Below are 14,818 nucleotides of genomic sequence, written 5' to 3'. Positions count from 1 at the left end.
CAGTTTATGTATTCTATGGCAATCAGTACATCTCGTATTTTAATTCTAGCTGCTCGGAAAAGTCAAGTTGATCAGATTTCATCGGCCTTGAAATTGCCAACAGAAGCTCCATCCGAAAATAAGGTTTATCGACCATGAAATCATTCAACTTTTTTTTTTGTTTTTTAACTGATTCCTAACAACTTGGAGTAGATGTATATTATTTTATTCGTCTTTCATAAAATTCGATGATAAATATGATAATATAATTATCACACAATTGGTTTAATTAATTTTGGTTTTTACAACCAATTATTTTCTTTATTTATATTATTTACTGAAGATACTATACAGATTTTGCTTTAATTGTTATTGTTATGCTGTTCATATTTTCTATTTTTTTATATCTTTGAGAGAAATTTATCAGTTAATTTGTCCGCTAAGAAACAATCATTCCTATTTTACACTCTATTTTATTAAATATTTATCGCCATCTTACTAGAAGACAATTCCACCTTCGTGCCGAGCATAATTTTTTCTCACAAAGAGATTGTGCAGCTCAGTTTATAAAACAACCGTGACATTTCTTAAATGCATAATCTTATAAAACAAAAGTATAGTGGTAACGTAAAAAAAAAGAAATACACTTCAAAGAGAAGAATGCAGACCCAATAAAAAATTTTAAAATGTGTTATTTTTAAATAACGAATGTCTTCATTATTTTATTAAGTTAAAGAATAAGGAAATATATATTTAATAAATTCATTTAGCTTTAAATGTCGAAAAATGCTTTTAATGTTATTGAAAATTGCCGCATGTTGGAAAATTTAGATATAATGTACGTCATATATCTTATTGATATGATTACACTTAGTAGGAGATAACTGTCGACTCAACCAGTTAATGATATAGTACATATTGAGATCCACATAATACAAGATAAGATTACTCTTGGTTTCCATGCCTACACTGAACATACATCCAGCTGTCTGTCCAGTAAAGCAAAATTTCTACTCGTAGTTTCAAATTTGAGCATTGGTTCATTTATACAGTAATTAATTTCATTTTTCAATTCTCTTTTATAGAAAAAGAAAAGTTAAATTTTAAAAGAAACGAATGCCCTTCATTGATAGTTAAAAAAAGCATTCTATAACTGCAGTTCAGAATACGTTCAACAAAAAATACGCCGTATTTAAGTTATCTGCAGTATGCTAAAAATATAGCAAGAAAATCAATTTCTGGTAGAGTGCGGATTTGACCTGCCTATTTCTATCGGTTGCGTTTACAGTATATTTTTCATAGCACATCTAAACAGATTGTTTTCTTGAAATTTTATTGTCCATAGTTTTCTTCAAAATGATGTTTTCCACTAGTTTCACAAAACAGAAGCTAACTGCATAAAGGAGGCGTCTTGTCTCCATTTTGACTTATTTTGATTAAAAAATTACATTATTAAATGTTATTAACTACTGTACTTAGTGATTTATAGATTATTTACTAAATTAAAATTTTAATAATGAATAAGTCATTGTGCATAGTGTATGCGTAATCTGTTACTTAGTTGTTTCTAAATACTTGTAAATAAGAGAAATATTAAATTTAATTTCTTATATTACTTCCAAAAATACATGTATAATGAAAGAAGGAATTTTTTCACTTCGTGCATATTTCATTTCTCTTGTAGAATATATGCAAATATTACATTTTACCGAAAATATCTACATGAGCAGTTTTATTTAAACCAAATTTCTTATTATTTTACCCAAAAATATCGAACCCTACACAGAAAATTAAAAATAAAGAAAAAATACTTGAAAGATCTCAGTTAAAAGATTTCTTTGGTACAAGAAGATGGAGTCACTCTCAGATAAATGGGAACACTTCTGATATATTAATTTACGTTATTTTAGATTTCTACTCGCTTCGCCGGACTGGGAAAATACTAAAATATATATATTTAAAAAAGATTTCTCGTTGGTATTCAAACCATACATACGGAAAAGTGAATTGGATGCGGCACTGAACGATTGTCTGACTACAGGTGAGGAATTATTTTTAATATTTAATTTGCCAGGGTGGACCGAGTGAACTGAAAGAGTTGTTATGCCTGAAATTGTTAAGATGGATCGAAAAAATGACGTAGTATTATAAATTAGTGCCTGTTTTCACCTATTTTTATAATTCAATTAATAGTAGTTAATAATAATTTCTGTCATTAGTAGGTAAAATCAGGCACAAAATTGTCTGATCGCATTATTTTTGCGATCTACTTTTACAATTTCATCCGTCTAAGCTGTTTATCAACCGATCTGAACAAATGAGGTGTCATTTTATTCACAATAAAAGGCTTAAACTTTTTCTTAATCAAAGATAATTTAATAAAATTATTATTTAAGATGTCATCAATGATTAAAACATTTAAATGGCCGCTATTTTCAAAAGCAAAACTTTAAAACGTATTTATTTTTTAGATGTTGTTAAGTACACGTGCACAAAATTCTATTAAAATATCTCAATTTGTGCTTAAAATGTAAAATTTTAATAGAAAAAACACAAAAATTACGACAGAGCAGGGGTAATGAAACAAGAATCGTATTTGTTCACAGGAACTTCTTTGTTATTTCCCAGTCCCTTAAGTTTGGCCAATACTTCTATGGATACTCTATAGAGGTGCCTCTGGAAGTGGAATTTGGTGTAGTAAAAATAATAAAATATATTCTATATTTTAGGTTACTCACATATAAATTGAACTGTTCCTGAAAGAAAATAAATAAATATACATAAAGAATAATATACAGAACAATATACTTAAAGAATTGCAACCATAGTTTTTAGACGAAGGAATCCTAAAACATGGAAAAAAGTGTAAAAGTAAGGGGAGGTAATTTTTTTATTGATAATAATTCTTTCTTCAGTTACAAAATACCGCTTGTATGTTAATGGAAGAGTAATACTTTATTTTTCATACATATTTTTTAAATTATTTTTTTGTAATTAACGTTAAACTATCTAAATGAAAATATATCGCTGGATTGAAAACGGAAAACGAACTAGCATCATCTGGTGAAATGCTGGACCAGCTGCAAGCGTTGTAATAATTTATCGTCACTAACTTGTTATATTCCTAGGTGAGTTTCAAAAATATTGTACTTTATATTTACTTCACTTGTTCAGGTGTTTCTATCTCTTCAAAAGATACTGCTTTTAAGGAAGCTGTAATCTAAAAAAGAAAATGTTTAAGGATTATTTTTCTCTGAGGTTTAGTCTTATTTCAGATATAATCGCCGCTCCACCGATCTCCGTGGTGGAGTGGTAGCGTTTCCCATTTCATTCGGAGGTCTCGGGTTTGAATCCCGGTATGGCATTTTTCACCACAGTTTACAGAATTCATTTATTATCTAGAAAGGTAAGATGCCGTAAGCCTGTTGTTCCTATGTAAATAGGTAAATAAATAATATTAAGATAACATAAAAGTAATCCTGGTAAAGAAACAAACTTCTATAATTTTTACTTCCTTGTACGACGTAAAGGAAGTATTGTGATCGGGAAAAATTTCAGTCTTCAGATTTCAACGGAACTATCCATTTTGACCATCCCTGAATCCATTTTGACTAGTTTCAGCGTGACGTCTGTAGTTTCAGTACTTACGTACTGTTCGTATGTATCTCGCATAATTCAAAAACGATTAGCCGTAGGATGTTGAAATTTTAGATTTAGGCTGTTGTAACATCGAGTTATGCACCTCCCCCTTTGATTGCAATCAAATTGACCAAAAATGTCCAAAACATTTGGATTTTGAACTTTTTCTTAACTGCAGTAATAATCTCTCTTAGAGATTTTCAACGATATATCGTAACTGGTACTTATTTTTATTGGTTCCATAATTATAGCCAAATAAAATTTTAATCTATGAGATATTTTGTTCTTACAAGGGGAAGGCACATCGGTTCGAATTCGATTTCATTTCCTTCTTTTTTTTAACTTATTTTTAATTTAATTATGTTGATTATTAACCTGTAATTGTAAAAAAACTTTTACTATAAATAATGATTCAGTAATAATAAAAAAAAAGATAAAATTAGAAGTTATTAGTGAAATAAAATGTTATGTTCTTTTAAAAATGTGTGTATGTAATTTAATAGGCGTAAAAGGAAGTCATGTGATGTCCACATCAGATTTAAAAAAATACCATTTATGATATACTCAAAAATAAAAAAGTTACACAATTTATATATATCCCAAATAAAGTTTATGATATAATAAAAATAATAAAAATTAAAAAGATATTCTGGAAAAATCGGTTATTCTCTTTATCTAAATGTTACCAAACTGAAAATATTAGAATTGCTGTTTATTTGATGCTCGCATTTACAGAAACAAAACTATTACTATTTATATTAAATTAATTTAAATTTTTAAACGATTATAATGTTCAACGTTTTTAAGATTAAAACGAATCTTAAAACACACTCGTTTCTCTTTTATATTGATTCTATAAAATCTATGAAAGGAATTCTGTGTTAAGTGAAATGGAGAGTTACAAGGTGTCATTATCTTCTTTATCCGAGACCGCTATTCTTGTATCTAATACTACATTGCATTAGTACATTACTGTAGTAGTAGAAGGAGGACTAAAATCCCAGCGCAGTAGATGAGGAAGTAAAAAACAATTGAAGTTTAATGTACTTGAACAGTAGAGCCTCCACCTTTGCTAATTATGTTTTGTCCAAATGGTTCTGTTTCCGTATATGCGCAATGCGGTGTTAAATGTGCTTTTAGCTAAATCTGCTGAAACCTTATTTTAGTATTTATAACCGTGAAGCATATACTGCGCATTTTGTGTGAGTTAAATCTAGTTCTTTTTACTCTGTAAATAATAATACTTTTGCAAAATACATTTGTAAAATGTATTTTGCCTCTTTTTCTTTGTTTCACGTTTCAAGTACGAGTGTATGAATGTGTATATACTGTATGTAATCTACGCGTTCACTCATTGAAATTCTAAACTTAAACCATTCTATTGCAATAAGTAGCGTATTGTAGAAACACGATAACAATTTTTTAAAACGAACTCATTTACTTTCATATCGGTTGCTTAAACCGTTTGAAATTTTACTACATACATATATATATATATATATAAGCGCGCGCACACACACACACACACACACACACATAGCACACATATATATATATATAAATATAAGCTCAGGGCAGTGCGCAGGTCAAGTTCTCACAAAACCGGCCGCTCGTACGCTACGAACTACTTATACGAACCGTCTCTAGTGTTTTAACCCCCTCGTATCTAAGTATCCCTTCTGAGTTGAAAATCAGAAGGGATATTAAGGTGGTGGAACTAGGTGAACAGTTACAACACCTTTTGGGACAGTCCCAAATTTAATAAATTCAGATATAATAATTTATATTAAAAACCTTTCAAGAAATTAAGGCGCAAGATTATTCGTAGAAAAAACTTTTCAAGTAATAATAAAATTGAAAATATGTTTTATTTTATCCTTATAAGATCTTTATTTTGAGTTTGGTAAGAAAATAAACTCGGCAACGTTTTAGATTAAAAATCTTTTTACCTTTGACTTACTAGTTCGATGACAGCTTGATTCATTCTTTACATGAATGTTTTTGGTGGGTTGTATTATATTCTTAATGTTTTTAAAAGAAAGGCTAAAAAAATAGGTGAATTATTATTGATTCAAATTATTATTATTACTATTCATGATCAGAATTACTCTTCTGTTCTACACTCTTAATAAAATTATAGCAAAATAAGATGTACAAATGTACAGAAAGAATTTTATTAAGATTTGTGAAAAATTACTACCAGACTACGCAGCAAAGCTACAGTTATTTTTCTTTTGTAAACGTGACGTAACTGCAAGATGATGTTATTTTATAAGAATATTAAAAAAAACTAAATTTTAAAGATCCAGAAGATAAGCCTCGCTATTGAAAAATCTTCTAGTAAGAGGACTGCATGCCGTTGAAAGATTTCTGTCATCTTTTCATTTATTTAGCTGAGGAAACGTGTATGAATGTTCTCTTAATCAAAAATTAGAAGCAATACAAAGTTTATATAAAAATCCATGGTTGGTTATGATGTAATATATATATTTTAATTTAATTTTTGTGTTACGTTTAAGTATTCGTTTTTAATTTACATACAAGATTTTTACACTTGCCAAAAAATCAGACTACATTCATTAACGTTTTGTAACAATATGTTTTTTTAATGAATAAAGTGTTATATATAACTTCAAAATAGTTGTACCCAAAACGTTACAATAACTAAATTTTAGTTAAAAGTTGTCAGAGTAAACTGGTGAAAATGAGATTTTTAATTCGATTTAAATAATACAGAAGAATACTTAAATAACTATCAAGAGTAATAACGTTTTAATAGGAAACCGAGTGAGTTAGTGTAAAAGAAAAAAATATATATGTTTTTGTATACTACGTACATACAAAACAGAGTCTTACGTTGCATTAGAAATCAAATTCGAAATTTATATGCATTTAGAAAGCTACAAAAAAAAAGTTACTGGAAGTGGGCATTGTGTTTATATGGATTTGAAGTCCTTAAAAAAATTCAGTGGAAAATTTGAGTACTTAGTAGTCATACATATGATTAAAAATAATCCGTTTTAAAAAATGAAAAAATCAGTAACTACTGAACGAGGTTTTACATAATGACTTAAAGAACTAAACAGTTAGCTCCCTGTAGTGGTTAATAATTGGAATATTTTGAGCTGCAGTTTTTTAAATCCTAAATTTAATGCAATTTCTTAAATTCTGAATGTAGAACACATAAAATATGGTGAGTTCCATTTTACGTTATAAAGAGTGGAATAATCTACAAATTTTGATTCTTTTAAGGTTTTATAATTGATCTTTTTAATTAAAATAATATCAGTTGTAAGCAATTAAATATTTAATTACTAATTTAGTATTTGTTGTATTTGTAAATATTTATTTAACTTTAATCAAATACTATTCACAGAATTAAAAACTTTTAACGAGTAATATTTTAATTGAAAAAAATTATTTGAGAGTTTCCCAGAAACCTGTATGCAAATGACTATAATTCCATAATTTATGAATTTATATATATATATATATATATATATATATATATATATATATATATAAATATATATATTCGTTATTAACTCTTTAAAAATATGTTTTTATGAAGTAGGTAAATTTTCCTCTAGGGTACATTAATTTAAACTAATGCAGTTTCACGATCATCCAAATCCTTTTCGCAATTATTCACAATATCTAAATTATTAATTTGAAAATGAAATAATTACTAAAAATGCTTTTTGTTATTTCAAACAAAATTATGAATAAATATTATTAGCAAAAATTCATATCCAACAAGTAACATTAATTTTACCATTACAAAATAAATATCCCTTGTTGGTTTAAATGGATTTCTAGCTACTTTAATTAAATAAATTGTATATATTCCTTTTCTGTTACGAATATAATTTTCTGTTTAACATTTCTGTAAATTTTTTAATTAATTTTTATTCACTAATTTTTTTATTTCTTAAATATTAAAATGAGTAAGATCGACCAAGGGATTCAACTTCCAAACGTAATCTATTTAAAGTTTGTGTGTATTTTTTGTACTAGCTAACTTGTAAGATTTCCTGATGTTCAGTTAAACGAGAAAATTATATTACGATTAATCCTGTATCTAATAAATAGTACGCTATTATAAATTAATTGTTCCTCTAACTTCGTATCTTACTCTTCACTTGAAAAGGAATAGGTAATTACTGTATACCGAGCACGGATTGAAACGGACTTAAGTTCCCAACACTTTCACGGTAGTATGGTGATGTTCCTCACTATACAAAGTTTTTCCATCTTAAACTGTTTTTACTGACTTTTCTAAGAAAATCACGGTATTACTTTCGGTTGCATGGTTGGAGGGGAAGATGAAAATGGATTTTCTTTACTTTTTGAGATATAAGGAGTACGAAAATAACAATCACTTTAATTTCGGTTTCCTTATATATATTTATTTATTTTTTAGGCCTATGATTGAAATTTTGTAACTCAAACATTTCCAAAACTACTAGATCAATATCATTGAAATTTAGTTGTGCTGAAGTAGTGTATCTGAAATTATGTATGTGAAAATTTGATAAACAATAGTTTAGTCGTTCTTGAGTTACGCTCAATTTAACATAAAAAAATCTGAGCGGGGCAAGTTAGATGCGTAGTTTGTTAAGATGCCGCAAGTTGGAATGTTAAAATTTCTTTATCTACGGTGTTTATTCTTAGCAATATTTTTCGGTGTATTCAAGTAGAGTTACCTACTTTGAGAGTCATGATGATTGGTGTGTGTTTTTATCTAACGGTTATGTTGACTGTGCAAAAGTGTATTTTTCATATGCGTTTATGCAAAGAGTAACAGTGGTGAGTGAATTTAAACTTGATCCTTTGTATACGGTCTACTGAACGTGTATACGGTTAATCGAACGTATGTAGTGCATTGTAATCTGAAAATGAGTATGTTTCTGATTTCGAAATAGTGGGGATGTCAGAATTATTACTTTTTTGCTGATTTTCTTTTTACTGCACATTAAAATTATTTTTTTAAATTATTTATACGTGTGTACCTAATCGCTAGGATAATGATTTTTTAACTGGGATTAAGGAAAAGGATAAAGATAAAAAAAAACAAGAAAGAAGGAAAAGAATAAATATTAAGAAGAGAAAAATAATACAAAAAATAAATATGGTTTTATTAAGGGGGAAACGTATTTCTAATATCGAGTTTTTAAAAAAATAGGATAATGGTGTTATCCTATAGTGTGACTCTGGATTAAGGCATGAGTTAAACATGACAGGTTTTTCCAAGCATAAGATTTTTAAAACATTTATTATTCCATTGTGTTTTGGACGTTTTATTTGGTACGGAAAACAGGTTTGTTTTTAAAAACTTTTAGATTAAAATGAGTCGATGCTTTTTCAAAAGTAAAAAAAAAATAAAATAACAAAAAGTCGGTCTTACGCAAACTGCGCAAGTTTTTTTTTATAGATATGTAAAATAAGGACGAGTTTCATTTTTCATTTACTTCAAGCTTTTTAATCGAAGATGTATAATACCTACAATTTTTTTTCAAATGCAAGCACGTCTGAATTATTATCTGTATATTCTAAATATTGCAATAAAATAAGTATCAAAAATATTTTTCACCAAGAAAAGGTGAATGTCTAATTAGGTATTAAATAATTTTTTTAGATGAGAAAATTGCAGGTAATTGGGCATATCATGTATTTTAATATATTTTTAAGAAAATAAATTGCAGATATTGAGCATATCATGTATTTTAATATAATCTTAAAAATCTCATCACAAACAGGAATACTTCAAAGACTTTGAAGCTAAATAATAGAAAAATTTCAAAGGCTTTAAAACTAAATAATAGAGTTGGGTAACTATCGGAATAAAAATATTAACCATTACCTGTACAGTTTATTTTGATAAATTGTATTACAAAGGAAAAAAAAATTTAAACTATTTTTTTCTTCTGAGCAAGGGCAAAGTTTCATGAAGTTTATTTTTAAATTGGTATTTTATGAAAACCTTGTTCATATAATAGATTTTTTTTTTTGGAAAACTTATGAAAACAAGTTTATTGCGTTTATTAGCAAATTAGAAACAAGTGAAATGACAAGCCAAATTATTTAAAATTGAATGAGGTCTATGTAATATTTATAATATAATATGCCTACATACAAAAATTTGAAACTAATGTTCAGTATTCATAAAAACTACGTATATCTAAATAATTAATACAAAGTTGTACTATACTTACAGTTGTAAAACGACGTTTGAGATTTACTGATTACAATAAATTTATTTAAAATCAATACCTATTTTTTCATTTTTATGCCATGAATGTTTGAATCAAAGTTATGAAATAATTTGAATTAATTCAAAATTAGCAGAAAACAGTTAATTTCTAATGACAAGCTAAAACAATTTTTCTTTAATGAAACATTTCTAAAACTCGAATAATTATAGTTTTAGTTTCTCTTGTACCTATCTGATAAATAGGTTTTATAAATTTTATAGATGTTCATTGTATAAGTTATTTAAGATGGCTAAAATACACAATTCCACTGAAATGTATAAACTGTTCGTACCACAGTAGTATGTAGTAGTATCCAAAAGTATTTAGTAATACTTTTGGATAGAAAAGACTCATTTATAAACAAACATAAAATACTTCATAACAATATAGAGTCAACACCTTCCAACCTCCTTGTACGAGCAAATGATAAATTCAACAACTTTGATATTCTAACTATAAAATAGCTAATCGCAACCCATTTGAAACTATAAGCTATTTAAAAATACGGAAATAACTGAATAATAAGGTAACAGAAACACGTCAAATGTAATATTCTTTTGACTAATTCCTAAATACGTATCAAAATTATTAACAACATCATCAGACGTTAAAGTAGAGAAAAAAAACACCAGTCCTTGAATAAAGTGAAATGGTTTTAAATTAAATCAAAAGGTGACGTATAATCATTATGTATGTCCTTATATACACAGTATGTCTGAAACGTTCACGAACTAAATTAAATAAAAATAAAGATTTAAAATTAAAAATAAACGTATTTACTCACATCAGTTCTGTACATAGAACCCTTCTCTAGTTATACGCTCATGGCAGCAACGGTAGAGCCCGTCAAACGCTCTGGAGAAATCACTTTGTGGGATTTCCATCAACCCCTCGGTGCAAGCCCTTTGAATGGCCGGAATGTCGTTGAAAAAGTGGCCTTTCATTTTTAAACTGAGTTTCGGGAATAGAAAATGGTCTGCTGGATCCAAGTCGGGTAAATAGGGCGGGTATGATAAGACGGTGATTTGATTTGCGGCGTAATAACGTGTTAAAACTGTTGCCATGTGTGCCGGGGCATTGTCGTGCAAGAGAGCTACCCGGATTCCGGTACTCGAGCCGAATTCGATGAATGCGACGCATCAGACGTTTCTTTACTTCCAAGTAGAATTTAGATTTCACGGTTTGACCAGTTGGGAGAGTTTAACCAATTGCGCGCGCACTTTCGCAACTTTACGTCGTGAACAGCTGTTGACGGCCACCCGCTTGGTTCGTCGTCATCCAACGACTCTCTACCGTCTTTAAACCGCTTCCACCGCGTCCATGTTGTAGTACGAGGTGCGGCTTCCTCACCGAATGCTTTCTGTATCGTAGAATAAGTTTCAGCGAAAGATTAAAGTCGAACACAAAATTTTATCGCGCTCTCCGTTCCATGAGCTCGCACAAGGTTACATGAACACAACGACGCGGCCGAATATAACTCGAGACTAGGGTGACGAAACGTGATGAAGTTTTGTACACACAGTTCCTTGGTTGTCCGAGAGATGGAGCTACTTGTATCGACTACAGAGATTTAGTTCGGGAACTTTTCAGACATGCTTTGTAACTTCTGTAATAACGATTTCAGTAAAAAAACGTTCTTTAATTTTATTAACGTAGCAAACATATGCAAGTAAGTATGAATATTTCATAACAGAAAATCATGAAGTAAAAAAATTACTTTTTCTTTTTGGCTGGCAGCAAAAAATTTTTGCTTTTTGAAATTACGAGAATCTAGTCTTCTTTAAAATGTGAATTAACATAATCTATTGTACGGACATTAAAACTTTATATACGAAGTCTTGCCTATCAATTAATACTTTTCGGCTAATTTCAATATAGTAAATGGATGTTGTTAATAATGAAATTAAGAATTATTTTGGCTTCAGGTTGACCATGTTGCTTAGTATGTTTTATATATTGAACGTTTCTCAAGGTGGTACTGTCACTGAAGATGCATTGCTTCTCAGTTTTCAGCTAATCAACATATTATGAATTTACACATATTTTTTGTGGGTTTTAGAATAAATATAAAGCTAAAAACAGATCAAAATAGTATTTGGTAACTTTTCGTTAATTATGTTAGAAGTAATTACAAGCATATCAGAAAAGAAATCGAAACGATGTATTCATTTTCAATTTATTTAATCGTATTTACTGTGATTCCGAGAAAAGGATGCATTATTTGCCGCTTTTTACTACGAAAAGTGAAATACGAGATGCCAGATGTATAGCCAAGTTTATCTTCTTTTGGTGGCAGTGATGTTTATTATACATCTAGCTTCTGTGTTAAACTAAGTAAAAGTTCTTCTTGTAAAAGTGCTTCTTGAACAAGATATTATAATACTTGTCCTACTGATACTGAACTTTATAGTCCTTTAATTTCTGTATTTCTGATATATTGATGTGAAGCATGGAATATTAAGTTTATGGAAAAGATAACGTAAAAACCACATAAGTCTTTCTTTTACTATTCCTTATATAAGATATCATTTAAAAAATTCTTACACCATTTTTGGAAGTGAATTTTGTCATATTTAATAATGACTACAAAGGTACAAGTTGTGATACTGATTGATTAGAAAAATGAAGGTTCCTAATTTTTTCCGATAATCCACTTTTTGGATAATATGGAAGGCTTAAATTAGTTTCAATCTTTTTTGATTACTTCTTGTTAGATATCAAAACAGGAATAGCAATGGCTATTCCTGTGTTTATAAACTATGTTTATAATGATAAACATAGTAAACATTATAAACAGGCTTACTCGAGAAGATGAAGAATAAAATTGTATCCCGTTTCTTTCTTCACTGAGCCAAACTGTTGCAGATTGGCATTCCAATAAGCTTAAGCTCTTAACTCTCTTTACTGACAGGGATTGGTTTTATAATAAACATCATTTACTCTTAGAAACAGAGTAACTTAGAGTAGTGCCTTTTGTATCTCAATCTTTTATATACATCAAATGTATACCAAACCGTTATAGTAAAGATCGATAGTGGAAAAAAACAAATTAATGTACCCCTTTCTTGGGTAACAAAGCATCATCTTTCCCCCTATATTCTTTTCATATTTATCCAAAAAATGAATAATTTTCTAAAAAAAAAAAATAAATAATAAACAAATAAGTCATGGCTGGAAACGTACGAAGGTAACAGGCTACATCATTAAATTAGGGATTTCCTGTTCATTCTGGCAAATATTTTTAAATTACATCAAGCCAGTTAATCTTAACTCGATTATCTTTCTATTTTCTTTTTACTTCATTTGAGTATGACGGTTTTTCTAATTGGTTTTTCTAACTGTGAAATATCATAAAACTTTTTTATTATGTGCACCGTTTACCTGTGTATATAATTAATGGAATATATGGAACTACATAATTTTCGTTCCAAAGTTTTTAATTTATTTTTGTTAAATTAATTCTGTTGAAATTGAATGAAATTTATTACTTAGTTCCTTAACTGACTTTATCATATAATTGTTAATATTTCTCGTTATATGTTACCTTGTGTAGAGTAGTTAGTTAAAATCCAATTAAATATAATTGGATTTTTGATGTTATAAATTTGATAGAGCGAAACTTAAAACTATTATTGAAGCTTTAAAGCGATAAATCATTGTAAGATACTGGTTTCTAATAGCTGTGAGGTGTAGTGTTTCAATCAGATAGTAGAGATACTAAAAGAGAAAGGTAATAAATCCTACGAAAGTTTTTTAAGAAGAAAAGTTAGATTTTAGTACAACGTTACGTGTTGTGTAAAACTTTGAAAATTCTGTGCGACTTTTAGGTCGGAATAAAAGAGATAGATTTTAAAAGCTTCTTTACGAAATGATTTGAAAATACTGATTCAAGAAATTGATTTGAATGTTCTAAAAAAAAATCCTGTCCAAGAGTCTCTCAACTGAGATTTAGGAACTGTTGTTTGTAAAATTATTTGTTTTTCAGTTTGTTAAGTTGTATTTCTGTAAACAGAAATAAACGAATTTAGCTCTGTTTTTCTACCATTATTTCTACTTTCAAAATAATCTTCTTCAAGAGTGTACGCAGTACTTAAAATCTTCGTATGCGACTTGTATTATCGAATGAGGGAGTGAGTAAGGGAATGTATTGTAGGGATTTAACTTCAGTCAAACTCCTTTTATACATACATATATCTATTGCTAACGATCTGCACTTGAGAATTGAACATTTGTAAACATTTTACGATTATACAGTTTAAAATTATTACAATAGTAACTTGTAGTTGACAGCTAAACAAAGACGGTCGGTCTTATACGTACCTTAGTCTTGACAGTTAGAAAGTTTATACAAATTAGTTACAACTGATGAATACCATCAGTAAAATAATTCTACAATTATTAGCTTGCTATTTCTATCACTTCTGTACTTCAATCCTAAGTGATTAGTATTCTAGGCGAAAAAAATAATCTCAGTGTGGATTTGATATATTATTATGTAATTTAAGATAAACAGACTGTTGTTAAATATAAGTGTTATTTTTGCTTTATTAGCGATCTTATACAATATGATTGAATTCTGCTTTCGGCAAAAGTTGTAATATACGTTCATCCGTAGGACAATATTTATTTGAAGCATTTCAACTAATAAAAAGTTTTTTCAAGCTTAAAAATATTTTATTACTTTTTTATGACTATAATGTAAAAAAAGTAATCATAATAGTAATCATAATTATTTATTTTATTTATTTACAGTAATAATAAAATAATTCAATATGTATTTTAAAATATTTCCTCAAAATTAGTGTTGCTCAAAAAATAATTCATTGTTTTAATCAATTTCTTATTCAAACTGATATTTTTATTAAATTCTTTTAAAATTTATAAATTAAAAATTTTTTTCCATAAAATCCCGTATTTAAGAGATTACCCTGTGGAAGATTTATTAA

The 14,818-nt window shown here is 28.3% G+C and overlaps 1 protein-coding gene across 2 annotated transcripts in view; it reads left to right on the top strand.

Annotated features, from left to right (window-relative positions):
- Positions 1–14,818, top strand: part of alpha-Man-IIb (alpha-Mannosidase class II b) — a 515,292-nt gene that overhangs the window by 320,675 nt on the left and 179,799 nt on the right. The window lies entirely within an intron of this gene.

Source organism: Lycorma delicatula, chromosome 2 (assembly GCF_047948215.1).
Source record: "Lycorma delicatula isolate Av1 chromosome 2, ASM4794821v1, whole genome shotgun sequence".
Taxonomy (NCBI): domain Eukaryota; kingdom Metazoa; phylum Arthropoda; class Insecta; order Hemiptera; family Fulgoridae; genus Lycorma; species Lycorma delicatula.
The sequence above is the reverse complement of the archived record's forward strand: the minus strand, read 5'-3'. Positions and strand labels throughout refer to the sequence as shown.